Raw genomic sequence first — 14251 nt, 5'->3', positions numbered from 1 at the left:
CACTGGCCTCCCCGCTGTCCCTTACTGTCCGCCCCTCCCCACTTCCCAGCGCTGCTCTCCGCAGCCGGGACCGCGGGGCCCCGGCCTGTGTGGGAGGAGGCTAGGCCGGCCCTGCAAAGGGCTGGAGAGAATCGCTAATGAGCTGTGCGGCCCATTGATCCAGAGAACACTTCCTAATTAACTCTCAGTCACCTACTGGTGACAGCGCCTCAAAGGACAGCGCCGGGGACGACAGAGTCCCAGCCCCGACCTACCGGCCGAGCGCCTGGCGCCCGAACCCTGCGCGCTCCCCCAACCACCCTAGGCAATTGGCGTGCGTGGTGGTGTATACTCGCACGCTGAAGGCCAGTCTCGGATTAAACCTGGACGGCATATTAATCATTGCCCCCCCCCCCCCGCCTCCTCTGCTAGGCAGGATCGTGCCCAAAACAAACATGAGAACCAACACAGCAAAGCCCGGACCAGATAACAGGTCGAGGGTGGAGTGAGAAGAGTCCAGAAGCGAGTGTATTCCCCGAGTGTCCACGTACCAGGAGTCTCTGAAGCCAACAATTAAAATGCCTTCCACACAAGCAATTCTGTTGGCAAAACCGAATCCAACACCTCGTAAGGGTTCATTTCAGCCGGCGGTGTCCGTTTCCAGTGCCACATTAAGTGTCAGATGGCTAGAAATACCCGTCTGTCTGTGCTCACCACCCACCACCTTCTGGGGTGGGCCGTTTCCTCCTCCATTTTTACTCCCTGGCCATTTAAGGATTTTCTCCAAGGGGCTACCCCTAGAACCCAACACCAGTACCTCTCTCCTAGCCTCCTCCATTAGAGGGGGAACCACGCAGCAAAAACCCCGGGCTGTCTCGAGTAGACGCAGCGAGGCTGTAGGAATACCTATTTGAAGCGCGCTGGTTTTTCTTTTTGAGGTTTGTTTTTAAATACACATAAACCCTCCTTCTTCCTTCTTCGCTCTTCCACCCCCCCTCCCTCATCCTCTAGACGCCGGCGGCGCGCGCCCTCGCGCGCGGGCACCCAGCCTTTAGCTGGAAATCGCGGACTTTCTGGAAAAGGTTCATTAACAGCAAATTAAGCTTCGCCCGGCCTCGGCCTACACGCGGCCAGAATCGGCCGTCTTCGGGACCTGGGTACGTGCCCCCTAGAGCGTTCCAGCTGCGGGAACCACACGTGCTACCAACCACCCTAACTCCGCACACAACGCCCCAAGGCTCGCTTGGTAAACAGCAGGCGCCGGCCGCCGCCGCCCCGAGTCGGAGGAGCCTTTGCAGCTCAGCCTCCCGCCCGCTCGAAGCGCGGGCCCCGCGGCGCGTCGGCGCCTCGCCCTCCCCGCCTCAGCCGAGGCTCGCGGCCCGGTGCACAAGTTCCTCTTCACCCTGAGCCTCCGCACCGCCCGCCCTTCGAGTGGGACCAACTTCCTCCGGCCACAGACTTTCACACGCCCATCAGGGCTTCCCACCAGACTCCCTGCTGCCCAGCGGAGGGCCCAGGTCTCGCCGCCCCCACTTCCCGCCGCTGCCTGCACACAAGCACAATCTACACCCACCCCTAGGGGCTCATAACTTAAAACTTATCCCACGAGGTCGCGAGATAGGTGGAGGTGGGAGGGGGTCACATATTATAATCCTAAAAGAACATTTACAAAACAAAGCGTCTGACCTGGCAGGCGGACCAGCCGAGTCCGAACCTCTGGCTCCGCACGATTTCCTAGTAGTTTTTTTTTTTTTTTTTCCTTCCCCTAAATCCACGTGATTCGCGCTTTGGGGCAAGCCAAGAAAAAACCCGGGACTCCCCTCCGGAGTAGCGCGACGGCTGCAGGTCGAGCTCGGCTCGGCCCGAGGCGCCCGCCACACACCCTCGCTCACGCACACGCCGTCGTTCCACTTGGAGGAAGGACCGGCCCCCGGAGAGGCGAGACGAGGCGGCAGCGACTGGGGTTTTTTACAGTTCTTTCCCGAGTCGAAAAAGAAAGCAGACGGGAACCCGCCGCCCTCCCCTTCCTGCTAGCGAGCTAACGCCGAGCCGAGCTTCCCAGCTTCCAGCCCAGCCCCCCCCCCCTTTCGCCTGACTCCCGGCGCTCAGCGGCGACCGCGCTCCCGCGCAGACATACACAGGCTGCAAACTTCCAGTCCGCGAACTCCCTGCTCTCCTCCCAGCCCCCCGGGAGGCGGCAGGCCCCCTGCTGCGCCCTCCCTCCCCGCCCCCCGATGCCCACACGGGGCCGTTTAGGTTGGCTGCATTTCTAACAACTTACAGCTATGAAATAAAAACGAAAGCGAGCAAAGCAGCTGAAGCGCGAGGCAAACCCTTCGCGGGGTACACGAGAGTCGGAGAAGCCCGCGGCGGGCGGGGGCCTCCGTGGAGGAGGTCGACTGCAGCCCGCGGCGCACCAGCCCGCCCGCGGCCTCCCGAGGGAAAGGTGTTCCGGGCACTGACCTGAAATCCCCAGGCGGAGAGTAGACAGGGAGCCTGCGATCCGGCGCTTTGAAGTTTTCCCCCCGAGCAGAGTCGAGGCGGCGCGGAGCGGGGGGCGGTTGGGTGGGTGAGGAGAGGTGTGCGGGGCTGGAGGGGGGGCGGGGGATGGCTAAGTTAGGGAGCGGAGAAGGAGCCGGGCCGGGAAAGCGCGGCGAGCAGCAAAGTTTGCCGTCCCCTGCAGCCCGCAGCCCGCTCACGGCGCCGCGCTCGCTTGCCTCCCTCGCCGTCTGCTGCCAGGCGGCTGCCCTCGGGGTCGACCCGGCGGAGGGGTGGGCTCTGGGCCGCGTAGGGGGTGGTGCGGGGCGGGGCGGGCCCTGAGCCTCAGGGCAGGTGGCGACAGCCACGAGCGATCCTCTGGGCTCCCGCAGCTGGACTGGACTCAGCCAGGTTCAGCAGCTCCCGCGCCGCCGCTGCCGCCCGCGCTCGGGCAAGAGCCCCAGCGCCATGTTGACGGTTCCCCGCGAGCGCCCGCTCGGGCTGGGTGTGTGAGTGTGTGCGAGTGTGTTGGCCAAGTCGTCCCAGCGCGGCGACAGCGCGGCTTGGGCTCTCCGCCCGGCGGCTCGCGGGCTCCCCCTCCGCCGCCGCCGCCGCCCACCTCGCTCCCGCTCTTGGTCGCGGTCTGGGCTCCGGAGCGTCTCCCCCGCAGCCGCCGAGCTCGGCTAGTGTTCAGTGAGGAGCGCAGCTCTGCCTCACCTTGCCGCTGGGAGCCCGGGCTCCGTCTGCCGCCGCACGCCGCGATCCCAACGCGTCCCCCTCCCTGGTTCCCTCCTCTTCCTCCTCCCCCTCCCTCCGCCCTCCCTCCCTCCCTCCCTCTCTCTCAGCAGCCGCCTCCCCTCCCCCCACAGGCGCAGCGCTCGGGCGACAGCCGCCCGCCCGCCGCCGCCTCCAGCTCTCGCAAGTTTGAGCTCCCCCAGTCTCCGCTCACCCTCCGCTGCGGCGCCTTCGCGGTGGGGTTTCGGGAGGGGTGATTCCCCAGGAAAGGTTTGCCTGAGTTTCCTCAGCCGTCATCGATTCCCGGCCGGGCGCATTTTCGCCTCTCCGCGTCCGAACCCCGGACCACCTGGGTGCCCCCCTCCGGCCCCCGCCCCCGGCCCCCAGCCCTCTCCTCCCCAGCTCAGGCCGAGTTGGCTGCGCACGCCGGCCCAGGTTGCACGTCCTGGGCAAGCCGAGCCAGAGAGACCGACTTGGGCGGTGGAGAGGGCGACCAGCAGATCCCGAACCGAAGGGATGAGGGGCGGCGGGCAGCTTTCCCAGCCGCGCGCCGAGACTCCCCTTGCTACCCAGAAGGCCAGTGGAGGACCGCAATTACCATAAAGCGCCTCACACTCCTCTCAGCCAAAGCTGTCAAACCCCAGCGGCAGCCGCCAGTGCCGCCTTTCTCCACCAGCGCTGCGCTCTCCCGGCCTCGCGTCCCCTCCGAGACCCAGACCAGCAGAGCCTAGCAGTGCGCGTCAGCGCCCACTCCCACCCCGGATCGCCCCTTCCTCCCGAAGGAGCTCCTTCCCATTTCGGTGGCAAGAGCTACCTGAAAACACCACCCCGGGCAACAGTGGCCGTTCCGACCTAACTCTGCGCCTGAGTTCCCTGGACGTTTCAATTGTGGGGGAATTGTTTGCGCGGGGGTGGGGGGGCGGGAAGGCGCTAACAGCTCTTGGGGGCAGAAAGGGGTGGAGGCGGTAAGGGAGCAGGGATCCGCCTGAATTTCTCCCAGTCTTCAAGCATTTCACCATCCGCACCTCAGATGGCTGGAGGGTCTGCCCTGGCCCCTCACCCCGGCCTCGGGAGATTATCTCCCGCGTTTTATTTTCCTTGGCAGGGAGCAACTTTTGGCTCATACCGTTCGGCCTATAAATTTCCACTCGGTAACGTCGTGCTGATCGGTACTCGGCGGCGGCGTACCGCCTGCGCCCGCAGCAGTTCAATTCAATTGACACGTATTGAGCTTCTCCAGCGCACCCGGCGCGGCGCTGGGCGCGGGGGGAGAGCGGGGGGCAGGCTAGCGGGAGGGGGAAGCGGAGAAGCGAGGTTCCGGCCTCCCCGGAGCGCAGAGCCTCAAGGGCGAGCCAAGAGCCCTGAAGGGGTGGGAGTGTGGGAAGGGTGTTCCGGCCTAAACGCACCCAGACTGGGGACTCGGACATCGCGGCCAAAGGTGACCCCATTCAGCTGCTCGCTGGGGTCTTTTTATGCTGGGAAGGGGGTGGGGTATCTTCCACCTAAGGACAAGATGGTGTGGGCTTGATAGGAACATAAATCCGAAATGGAGGTGACTTGTAAATCCACACTGAAAGTTTTAAAATATCCTATAGTGTCCCCATGCCAAAAATAATCAAAAGCATCTCAAGTTGATTACTAAGTCAAGGTCAAGGCCAAAATCAGCTCTAGCAGATATTTTCCCTTTTAAAACTACTGACTGTGAGACTGGTATTAGGTGCGATTTTATTCATTCTGGTTTAGTTCTCAGCACATAGTTATAAAAACAGCCCTTTTCAAAGCAGAAGTGAAACATCTCTACCGTTTGAAACCCGAAACTTCGGGCAGAATTAAATCTTCATGCTCCAGAGCTGCTTGTAACAACTGATGCAAAAGACAGGCGGGCAAGTGCCCAGGCGAGCAGTGAGCGCCTAGCTCTGCTGGGCCTCCAACGCTTACAGGACCGGGTCTGCAAGATGGAATGCATGCTTTCTTCCTTGTCTTTCTGGGGGTAGATGTCTCTGAAAGCTAACCCACACATTTTTTTAATCTCCGGTAACAAGCAGAAAGACACCTGGACTATTATGCTGTAAAGCTATTTTTTATAAAGACATTTTAGGGCCAGACATTAAAAGTTATTAGACTGAACGCATGCGAGTTACAGACACAGCTGTAGAAAAGGCCGCTGGTTGTGTGTTGTAGCAACATTTCTTTTTGAAGCGACTTCTTTTATTCAAAACAAGTCTAAAATAACCCGGAAGGCTGGAGTTGGGTATTTGTGGGGAAACTCTGAACATCGATGTGGACTGGGAGGGAGAGCTGGCCTGGTTGAGTGCTGAGCAGTGCCAGGCTCTTCCGGCTTGGTTAGGCCACACCACAGAGGCCCTGGCTCAGTGCCCGGCCACCTTCTCTCCCCTCTTCTCATCTCCCCAACTCTTCTCCAGGGCAGAGGCTTTTCCCAGAGTCCAAGTCACTTATGACTGTTCAGAACTTTTGGAAAAGCCATGAGCTGAGCACAACTCCTGCTGCCTCTGGGAGTCCTCCTGCCTCCTGGGGTTGCTGACAAAAGGGCCTGTTTGTCTAACTTTAAGTTCTAGAGTTAAAATGAATATAGAAGGGTGCTGTAAAGGAGAAGGGGCCGTGGAGAGGGCTGACTATGGAAGAAATTTGATGCTGGAGACAAACAGGCCAGTAAATTCGCCTTTGACGTCATTTGCAACAGTTACCCCTCCCCTGTTTTTCAGGAGTCTCTGGCCTCTTACAGTAGTACCCTCCTGCAGGCTGTTGGGATTAAAGAGTTTCTCCTCCATCTCCTAGGGATACATTTTTCAACACCGTGGGATTTTAAAAATACTTATTAAGGGAGTCCTAAAAGGCATGAGTTGGGAGGAGGGGTTGTTCATGACTCACTGGGAAATTAAAATGTGGAATTTTCCCTTGGCACCCCAAGGAGGGGGCTTATACCTATTGGTTAGGTTAGTTGGCATTGTTGTCAGGAAGATGGGCAGAAAGCTGTCAAAGGGCAGTCACACCTTGTGTCCTCACTCCTGGAACTGGGGACTCTTGTGGCCTGAAGTGTGTTTGTGTGGAGGGGGGAGGGGGTGTCAGGCTCTTCTGCTCCTCTCTTCTCTGCCTTCCCATGAACTCCTCTGGAGCTGACCCTGGGGGGTCAAGCTGCTATACCCAGCACTCAGCATAGGGAGGATTTCGATGAAAGCAGAGGAGGCGGCAGAGAAGGGAGCATAAGTGAGTGCAAGAAAGAGGTCGAGTAGCCAGCTGAAAAATAAAGAAATGATCCACGGAATGAGAGGTGCTCCTAAGTGGAGGGGGGAGCTGCCCCTCCTCCATCCATTCCATCCCCCATGAAAGGGTCCTGTGGTTATACCAGGGTCTGGGCCTTAGGACCCTGCCATAGTTTCTAACCAGGCTCTGCAACTAACTGGACAAGCGAATTGGAGCTTCGGGGAGCAAGCCTGGAGCCTGGCTGCCTTTTTCAGATCAGGCTAAGTGCAAGACCTGCCAGGGCTTCTTCCACACCTCCACTCTTGTCCAGGCTTAGGAGAAAGGCCCTGCATCTTGTGGTGAGGTCCTACCCAGTGTTTGGGGGAGACCCTGGGCTCCCAGCATTGTGTGTGTGTGTGATCAATCATTTGTAACACATTTGTAGGATGGAAATCCTAAAGCTATATAGGCCTCTGATGGGGCCTCCTTGGAGGCTATTTCGTGGCCTATGACACTTGGTATTGGAATAAGTGGCACTTGAGTGGTTACAGATAACGTATTTTGGGGGCGATGGGGTGGGACTAGGGGTTGAACTCAGGGCTTCCAGCTTGCAAAGCAGGCACTCTACCCCTTGAGCCACACCTCCAGTCTACTTTGCTCTGGTTATTTTGGAGATGGGTGGAGGGAGCTATTTGCCTGGGCTGGCCTGGAAAGGTGATCTTCCCAATCTCAGCCCCACAAGTAGCTAGGATTACAGATGTGAGCCACTGGTGCCCAGCTGATAATGTATTTTTTATTTTATGTAATTCGAGGTAGCCAGTTGTTAACTGTCTTTAAAAATGCACAAACATCCACACTTTGTAAAAGAACTTCAGACTTACCCAATGGCACTTGATTAAAAAAACAAAATTCACAAGCTGGGGTACGGGGAGGGGAGGGGGAGATGCATGGCTTACCTTCCAAGCCCAGGGCATATATTCTCTTTCTCCTCCAAAACTCAAATGAGGTAACAAATGGAGACTTATCCCTGTCCCCAAGGATTTCACTAACTGGTTACTGCTTTCCAGGGCACAAGACTGCTGGAGGGTTAGCCAAGTGAAAAGATGTTCCCCTTTCTGCTTGGCCTTTGGAGGGTTATTGGGTGCTTGGAGGAGGAAGAAGGCCCAAAAAGCAGGACCAACATGGTTCACAGCAATAATCTCGGAATTTCTGGTTTAAGCTCCATTTGTGTTAGGCCCAGAGCTCGTAGATCTCAGGCACATCTACACAGCAGGGTCCACAGGGTGGTTGGTGTTGACCAAAAGGCTTCTGGAAGGCCGCAGCTTGCGCTAGGCCTGGCCCCAGTTTAGGAGCCCTCGAAGACGCCCCGCGCTGGCCGGATGCTCCTGCAGATAAACCCGGATGCCATGTCCTGCCCGGGCTGCTTATTTAGCAAGGCGCCTCCTGCGCATATTTTACCCCGCTGGGGGCAGTGAGTGGGTACTGAGGGGAAATCGAGCTGGGATCCACTAACTAGTCGCCCTAAGTCTCAGCGTGGCCGCCTCCTGCCCCCGCCATTTTGTATACAGCTTCCCTCCTCCACTTCCGCGGGGCCCCTGCAGGGACCCACCACGCCAAGCCCATCTCGGACACCACCCGGGCACTGGAGGGGCTCACAAGGCTCCGCCAACCCCTCGCCCACCGCAGGAAGGGAGATACGAACCAGCAGATGGGAACACCGCACTCAGCTGTCTCTAAACACCTTAGCGGCTCCCCTAAAGGTCGGGCACAGAGGTGAGTGGCGCGGGGTGATTGCCTTGGGAAGGTCGCAGCCAGGAGCAAAGCTCCGGGCTGGCGCAAGGCTGGGAATTCCAAACCGCTTAATCTGTGGCACATTTTACCCGCTTCATTCCACCTCCCGGTCCACTGATTTCTGCCTCTGCCCCCTCCTCCCGCCCCATATCCCTGCGTCTCCAGCGCGTTAGCAGCGGTGCAGTCCCCGGCCGCGAGTGCGGAGCCCGCGGCGGGGAAGGGTGGGGGTGCTGCAGGGTGGTTTGCATTGCGAGGCCTGACAGAACCTTCTGTGTGCGGCGGAGGGAGGAGGCTAATGCATAATGCACAGCGCCTGGAAGCCCGGCCATTAGCGGCCTGTCGGTGACACAGACAAACGACTGAGAGGGAGGAGATCCAGCTCGCTCTGGAGTTTAAATATACCAGCATGGAGGGGAAACGCCATGATTTAAAAGTGTGTTTGCAGACACTCGCATATATTTTAATGATTTCCAGCAGGCTATTCGTCCCAGCCTTGCAACCCCCCTCCCCAAAAGGGGGATGTGTATAGAGAAGGGGGGGTGAAGGCAAAGAGGACTTAACCCGAGACCCACCGCCAGTTTTTGAGAGATGAAGGGAAGAGAGGTTGGTAAACAGAGTGCCGGGAAAGTGAGGCCTGGGGGAGCCTCCCAAACTGAGGCCATCCTGATGTTTTTTCTTCAAAAAAAGAAATCTGGTCACGGGGCCTTGCAGCTGGGACTGGACCCTCTGTGCTGTACTGGAAAGGCCTGGAGAAAAGAATAAACCCTGTCATCCTTCCTTTCCCCAGGAGCCCACATTTTTGAATCTTCCAGTTCTACAGACAATCCAGAGACCTCCTTCCTGCCCATTTGACACACCAGTGTTTTTTAGCAATTAAGGCGAGAATGGGGTGGGGATAAAGATAAGCCAATTTTTTTTCCGCCATGCAAGTGTGAAAGATAAGATAAGGCTAAGCTGGGGCAAAGCGGCTGCTTACAACCTCCCCTCAGCGATTTTGATCGGTCACTTCTTATCTCGCAAAAATGCTCCTTTCGAAAACTGCATCAAAAAAAAAGAGAGAAAGGCTGAAGGAAAGCATTTTCATTTGGAAGTGACATTTAAAACCCACCTCCTCTCCACCAACAACCCCCTTCTCATTGGCAAGGCTCCCCAGGAAAAGTCGCACCTCTACTGCAGGGTTTCAGGCTTTCTCGTGGGGGGCAGGATTACTAGTGTAATTAGGCTGAATAAAACCAGGGATGCGTGATGAGGATTTATTCTGCATCCAACCCAAGCTCAACGCAGCGTTTTTCTTCTTAGTTACTGGTCAGTGTGTTTCACCATCCAGCTCGTGTTGAAACTAAACAGGTAGTTATATTTGGGAGGGGCATATAATAAATGTCAACGTGAGATATTTGTTAATTCGAAATAATAAAAAACTCTGCTGATTTTTACAGGCCCATGTAAAGAGAGGAAAAGTCATCAGCTGCCCCAGAACCCGAGAACTCCCAGTCCGACCGGACTCTCAGGGAGTTTCAGAAATCCTTTTTTCCGCACAGGAACCTCACCAAGGGATTTCCGGAATACTTTGTATTTGTTGTGGAAGGTTTCGGTATCGAACTTCAGGCCCACAGGATGGCCTGCAAATTTCCCCCAGCTCAGCTCCTGGCCCCAGATCGCAAACATCAAGGCAGGCCCCCAGGCCAAGTTGATCGGGGCTGCCCACCACCAGCTCGGAGTTCCGAGGATCCCACCCCACTCGACCTCCATCTCGGATCCGCACCTTGGAGCAGGGCGCCCCGAATCTGCCCCCTCCGGGGCCAGGCTGCCAGACCTAAAGCCCTGGGCCAGCCGCAGCCGGATTGTCCCCGGGGAGCCGAAACCGCCAAGCGGGGAAACCCCTCCTTTCGCCCTTCCCCGAAAAGCCTGGCCGCGGCGTAAGCGCCGAGCAAGCGGGCATCCGCTGACAGCCGGGCCTCACGTAAGGCCCACACGCGTCCCATTAGTCAGCCCGAGTTCCCCTCGGGCGAACCGTCTGGCGCGGCCCCAAGGCCGGGCGCGGGCGGGGAGGGGTGCGGGGCGCAGCGAGCTGAGGGGCGGGGGAGCGGGCTCCGCGGGACCCGGCCGGGCTCGGTTCCGCGTTCCTGGACCCACGGGTAAGCTGAGCCGGTGGGGCAGGCCGCTCCCTGGCTGGCGCCGGAACGCCGAGCAACGCTTCACGTGCCCGCCATATCAGCGGCAGCGGCGGCAGCGGCGAGGAGGGGCTGGGAGGCGCCCGGCCACTCCCGCGGGGTCTCTGGCCCCCACCTTTCCGCCGGGGGCTGGGCCGGGACCACTCCGTAGTCTCCGTTCCCGCGCAAGCCGAGAGCGGCGTTGCCAGACGCCCAGAGGCTCCTAGGGCGCCGTTCCGAGAGCTTGCGCTGCTGCTGCTGCAGCAGCTAGGGGAGGGTGCTCCTCGCGGCCGCCCCGGGAACTTCCCGACCGCCCCGCCGCCGCCGCCGCAGTCACGGGGACCGGAAGCCCTCGCGCCGCCCTGAGCGGCCTCCGCTGGCCCCCAGGGGTTGTTCCAGACTAGAACTAGCCTCGCGTCACCCCTGATCCCCTGGGCTGTAGGCGACTGTCCGTGCCCTTGGGTATCCCCATTTAAGCCCGGAGGACCCTCCTCGCAGTCGGGCCGAAGTCCCTCAGCTTCTGCCATGAGTACGCCCCCTCCCTCTTCTTCCAGCCTCGCAGCTGGGACGGGAGGGGCGCGGAGCCGCCACTCCGGCCGGGCAGGAACACCTGCTCCTGGGCCCTGCAGCTGGGCGCGTGGTGCTGGGAGACTCTGCCTACTGTTTTGTGCAGAGATCGCAGAGGAGGAAATGGGGCTCTGAAGCCCAGGGCCCGGAGCAGCCGAACCTGAGCCACCCCCATCTCCCACCCACTCTGGGCGTTCAAGCCCAAGCCAGAAGGCCTGCTGGGGGAGGGGCAGTCTCCAAGGGCCACAACCCCTGGGATCCAGCTTCTGGCCTTAAGAGGTCATTCACAAGACAGATGGGGCAAAACCTGTTTTGGGAGCCTTCTCAGTGTCCACCCCCGCTCTTCAACTCAGACACTCATCTGCCCCCTGGCCCCACTCTTGCTTCGTGAGGGAGACAAGAGTAGATCAAGGAGGCACCAGCAACTCCCCCTTTCCCGGTAGGGACTTTGTCAGTCCGCGTGGGGGAGGGCTAGTGGACCCTCCCCATTTTCTCGGTGCCCAGAAGAGAGCCGGCAGCGGAGCTAACCTGTGCAGCTGGCCCTGCCTTGCCCCCCACCACTCGCCCCCCCCGCCCCCGGCCCAGGGCCGGGCCGGTGAAGGCGTTGTTTTGCCAGCGGGAGCCGAGCGAGTGCACAGAGAAAAGCCTCCCTACTCTAATGAGAGTGCACACAGCGCTGCAGCAAGGAGGATGATTACGCGGGGTGGGGGGGGGGGAAGGGGGGCCTGGGGCGCGGGCGGCGTGTGCGGCGGCCCCGCGGGCCCGGAGTCCCCGCCTGTCTGGCTGCTAATCGCACGCTTTCTGCTGTTACGGAGGCAGGCGGGAGCCGGTGGCCGAGCCCAGCACAGGCGACTCGGCGGGTGACACGGAAACATGGCGCAGCGCCCCTCCCCCGCCCTCCCCGCGCTCCCGCCTCGCACTTCCTCCCGCCCGCGCGGCTTTTGCAGTTCTAATGCTCTGCTTTCGGCCTGGCACCATTACGCTAGCAGCCGCTTCTCTGCGGCCCCGCGCGTCTCTTTCCCCTTTGTTTTCGGGGTCTATAGAAAACGTTTGCTTTTGTCCCGAGCTCTCGTTAAACCAAACTTGTGGTGGCAACGGAAGGCGGTGCGGGCGGGGAGGAGCTCGGGGATTTTGGCAGCAGCAGACCAGAGCGTGGTGGAAACTTCTCTCGCTGGGTTCCCCGCCACCCCGCCTTCCTTACCCCCACCCCACTCACAGACAAGCCGCTCAGCTGACGCTTCTCCCCTGAGAGGCCCCAGCGCTCCAGGAAGGAGGTCTGGCCCACAGGGACTGTGACCACGGGCGACGAGCCCAGGGTGCGCGTCTGTGAACCCAGACTTTTTGGCACTTTGTGACCTTGCTCCTTGCAGCCTTGACTTGCCGCTGCTTCGCTTTGGTCATTAGGGGCTTTGTATCTCAGTCTTTGAAGGAGGAAGAGGAGGAAAGAGAAAGTCTTCAGTGTGTATGGTTTTTATTTTTCAGGGTTTGTTGCAGTCGCTCACTCCCAACTGCACAGCCTCCTCCCTTACAGGATCTAAGGCAAAAAGAGGGAAGCATGGACTCCATGGGGGAAAGGAGCGAATACCTAGCCCTGGAGGCTGGATCGTACTCTACTGGCCAGTTCAGCTCCACTTGTTCAAGCAGGGTGTGGCGACTCTGCAGAATGAGGGACGCGAAGGCCAGACACCAAATCTCCCTCTTTGGGGGCGAAAGATTCGGACCCCCTCCGTGACGTGCTCCCCAGCCCGACGGGTACGCAGTGGCTCTCAGCACCGGAGCTGCTCAGGCGGCAATTTTTTAAGCCTGCAATTAAGCGAGGCGTCGCCGTGTCCTCTGCTAGTGTCGATCCTGTCAGTCGCACATGGCCTTGGTGCTCCGGTCCGAGGCCCCGCGATTAGTCACAGGCTCGCTTCGCTCCTTCCCTAATCCGCCTCTGCAGGCAGCCTGGGGACGCGGCCGACTTGGCGGCGCTGGCAGGGAGCCACTGCACGCGGGGCGGGCCTCCTGGCCAGTGCCAACCCTACAGTGCCGGAGCCGGCGCGGGCCCCGAGGTGCGGGCTGGGCGCCCCCCTCCAAGGCTGGGGCGGCGGCGCCCCTCCTTCTCCCGCCCCTCTCTCGGGCCTGCGAGATCTATTTGTGTGGTGTCATTTGCATAAAAATAGGACAAGTGTTTCAGTGCGTTCGAACGCGGGAGGCGAAATCCTTATTGATGTGTCTGTGTGGAGCCTTCGGTTGTCGGAGCGGTTTGATTTAGAATGTTTGTGTTGCTTTCTACGAGAAATGAGAGGAAATCCTGCGTAACGCCTTCGGCAGCCGCCCCCAGCATCCCCCTCTGCGCGGCTGGGAACGGTGCACCGCCTGGGCCACAGCGCACTGGGTCCACAGCGAGCAGGTTGAGGGCTAGGCAGGCGGCCCATTATGACTCATAAAACTAGGAGGCCTAATCACCAGCTGCCGATCCATTTACATGTGGCGCTTCCCAATGCTTCCTTCGCCTAGGCCGGGCCTCCCGCGGGTTCGTCCTGGACACGACTAGAGCCGCCCAGTGGGAACTAATCAAGTGGTTACTCCTTCCCCTCCGCAGCCCGGCTTCCCTTGCTAGGGCAACCCCCTCTCGGCCTCTGCGCTGCTGGCCCGCAACTCCTCAGCTTCGACAAATACCCGGGAGGGCGCCGGCCTTGCGGAGCCAGTAAATCAATCATTAACTCTCAGGCGAGGCCAGGCCAAGGAAGGGAGCGGCAACTAGAGCCGAGTCCTCGGGACAAGCGCAAGCTCCCCACCCCGAGTTGGGAGGTATCCACGCACTACCGAACAGGGCGCGTGACGGCAGGTTCCCCCAGGGTCTCCAGGTCCCCTCCAGAAACCTCCGCCCGTGAGGCCTTCCGCACCGCGCGTCGCCGGGCAGGTCGGGTTACTGCGCGGCCCCTGGGCGGGCTTCAACATTAACGAGCCGCCTCAGGCCTTGCGGCCTGCTCTCCCCAGGAGAGCGTGTGGCGCTTGGACAAGCTTCTCGGATCCAGCCGGGCCCCCCAGGCTCTGGCTTGCCAAACCAAAGTGATCTCTCGGCCAGTGTCCCTGCGGCACGCTCCCCTCGGAACCCTAGGTGGGGCCGGCACTCAAGGGGTTAAAAGCCCCGGTTCGCCCTGGCTCCTCGGCGGCATGGAGGAAATGCTGATCAAAGTGTCTACAGGGAAGGAAACATGCACACTCGGGCCCGGGTCGAAGGAGGCCGACTGGAGACGGCTCCGGAGCCGCCCGCCTCGACCCGCTTCCCACACTCCCGGGAACGCGGTGGCGCTGGCCCGCGCGATTCACCCGGCGGAGCTGTGCGCGCCCGGGCCGGGAAGGCG

General features: G+C 60.1%; 1 protein-coding gene and 1 long non-coding RNA gene across 11 annotated transcripts in view; both read right to left on the bottom strand.

The window, feature by feature from the left end:
- The window catches only part of Bcor (BCL6 corepressor), a 116392-nt gene that overhangs the window by 41051 nt on the left and 61090 nt on the right, over positions 1-14251 (bottom strand). For 2 of the 10 annotated variants that reach the window (XM_020183681.2, XM_020183687.2), the window contains exon 1: positions 2443-3065. The exons of 1 other annotated variant lie outside the window; for it this stretch is intronic. The gene's annotated coding sequence lies outside the window, so the exon portion shown is untranslated. 7 more of the 10 variants (XM_020183689.2, XM_020183688.2, XM_020183686.2 and 4 more) reach the window with 6 other exon arrangements.
- LOC141419748 (uncharacterized) lies at positions 5707-10234 on the bottom strand. The gene is made up of 3 exons (XR_012444409.1): positions 9350-10234; positions 9161-9222; positions 5707-8930 (listed from the first exon to the last, which is right to left on the bottom strand). It is a non-coding gene; the product is annotated as an uncharacterized lncRNA (long non-coding RNA).

Source organism: Castor canadensis, chromosome X, assembly GCF_047511655.1.
Source record: "Castor canadensis chromosome X, mCasCan1.hap1v2, whole genome shotgun sequence".
In the NCBI taxonomy this organism is placed as follows: Eukaryota; Metazoa; Chordata; class Mammalia; order Rodentia; family Castoridae; genus Castor; species Castor canadensis.
This window is presented reverse-complemented; position numbering and strand designations above follow the sequence as displayed.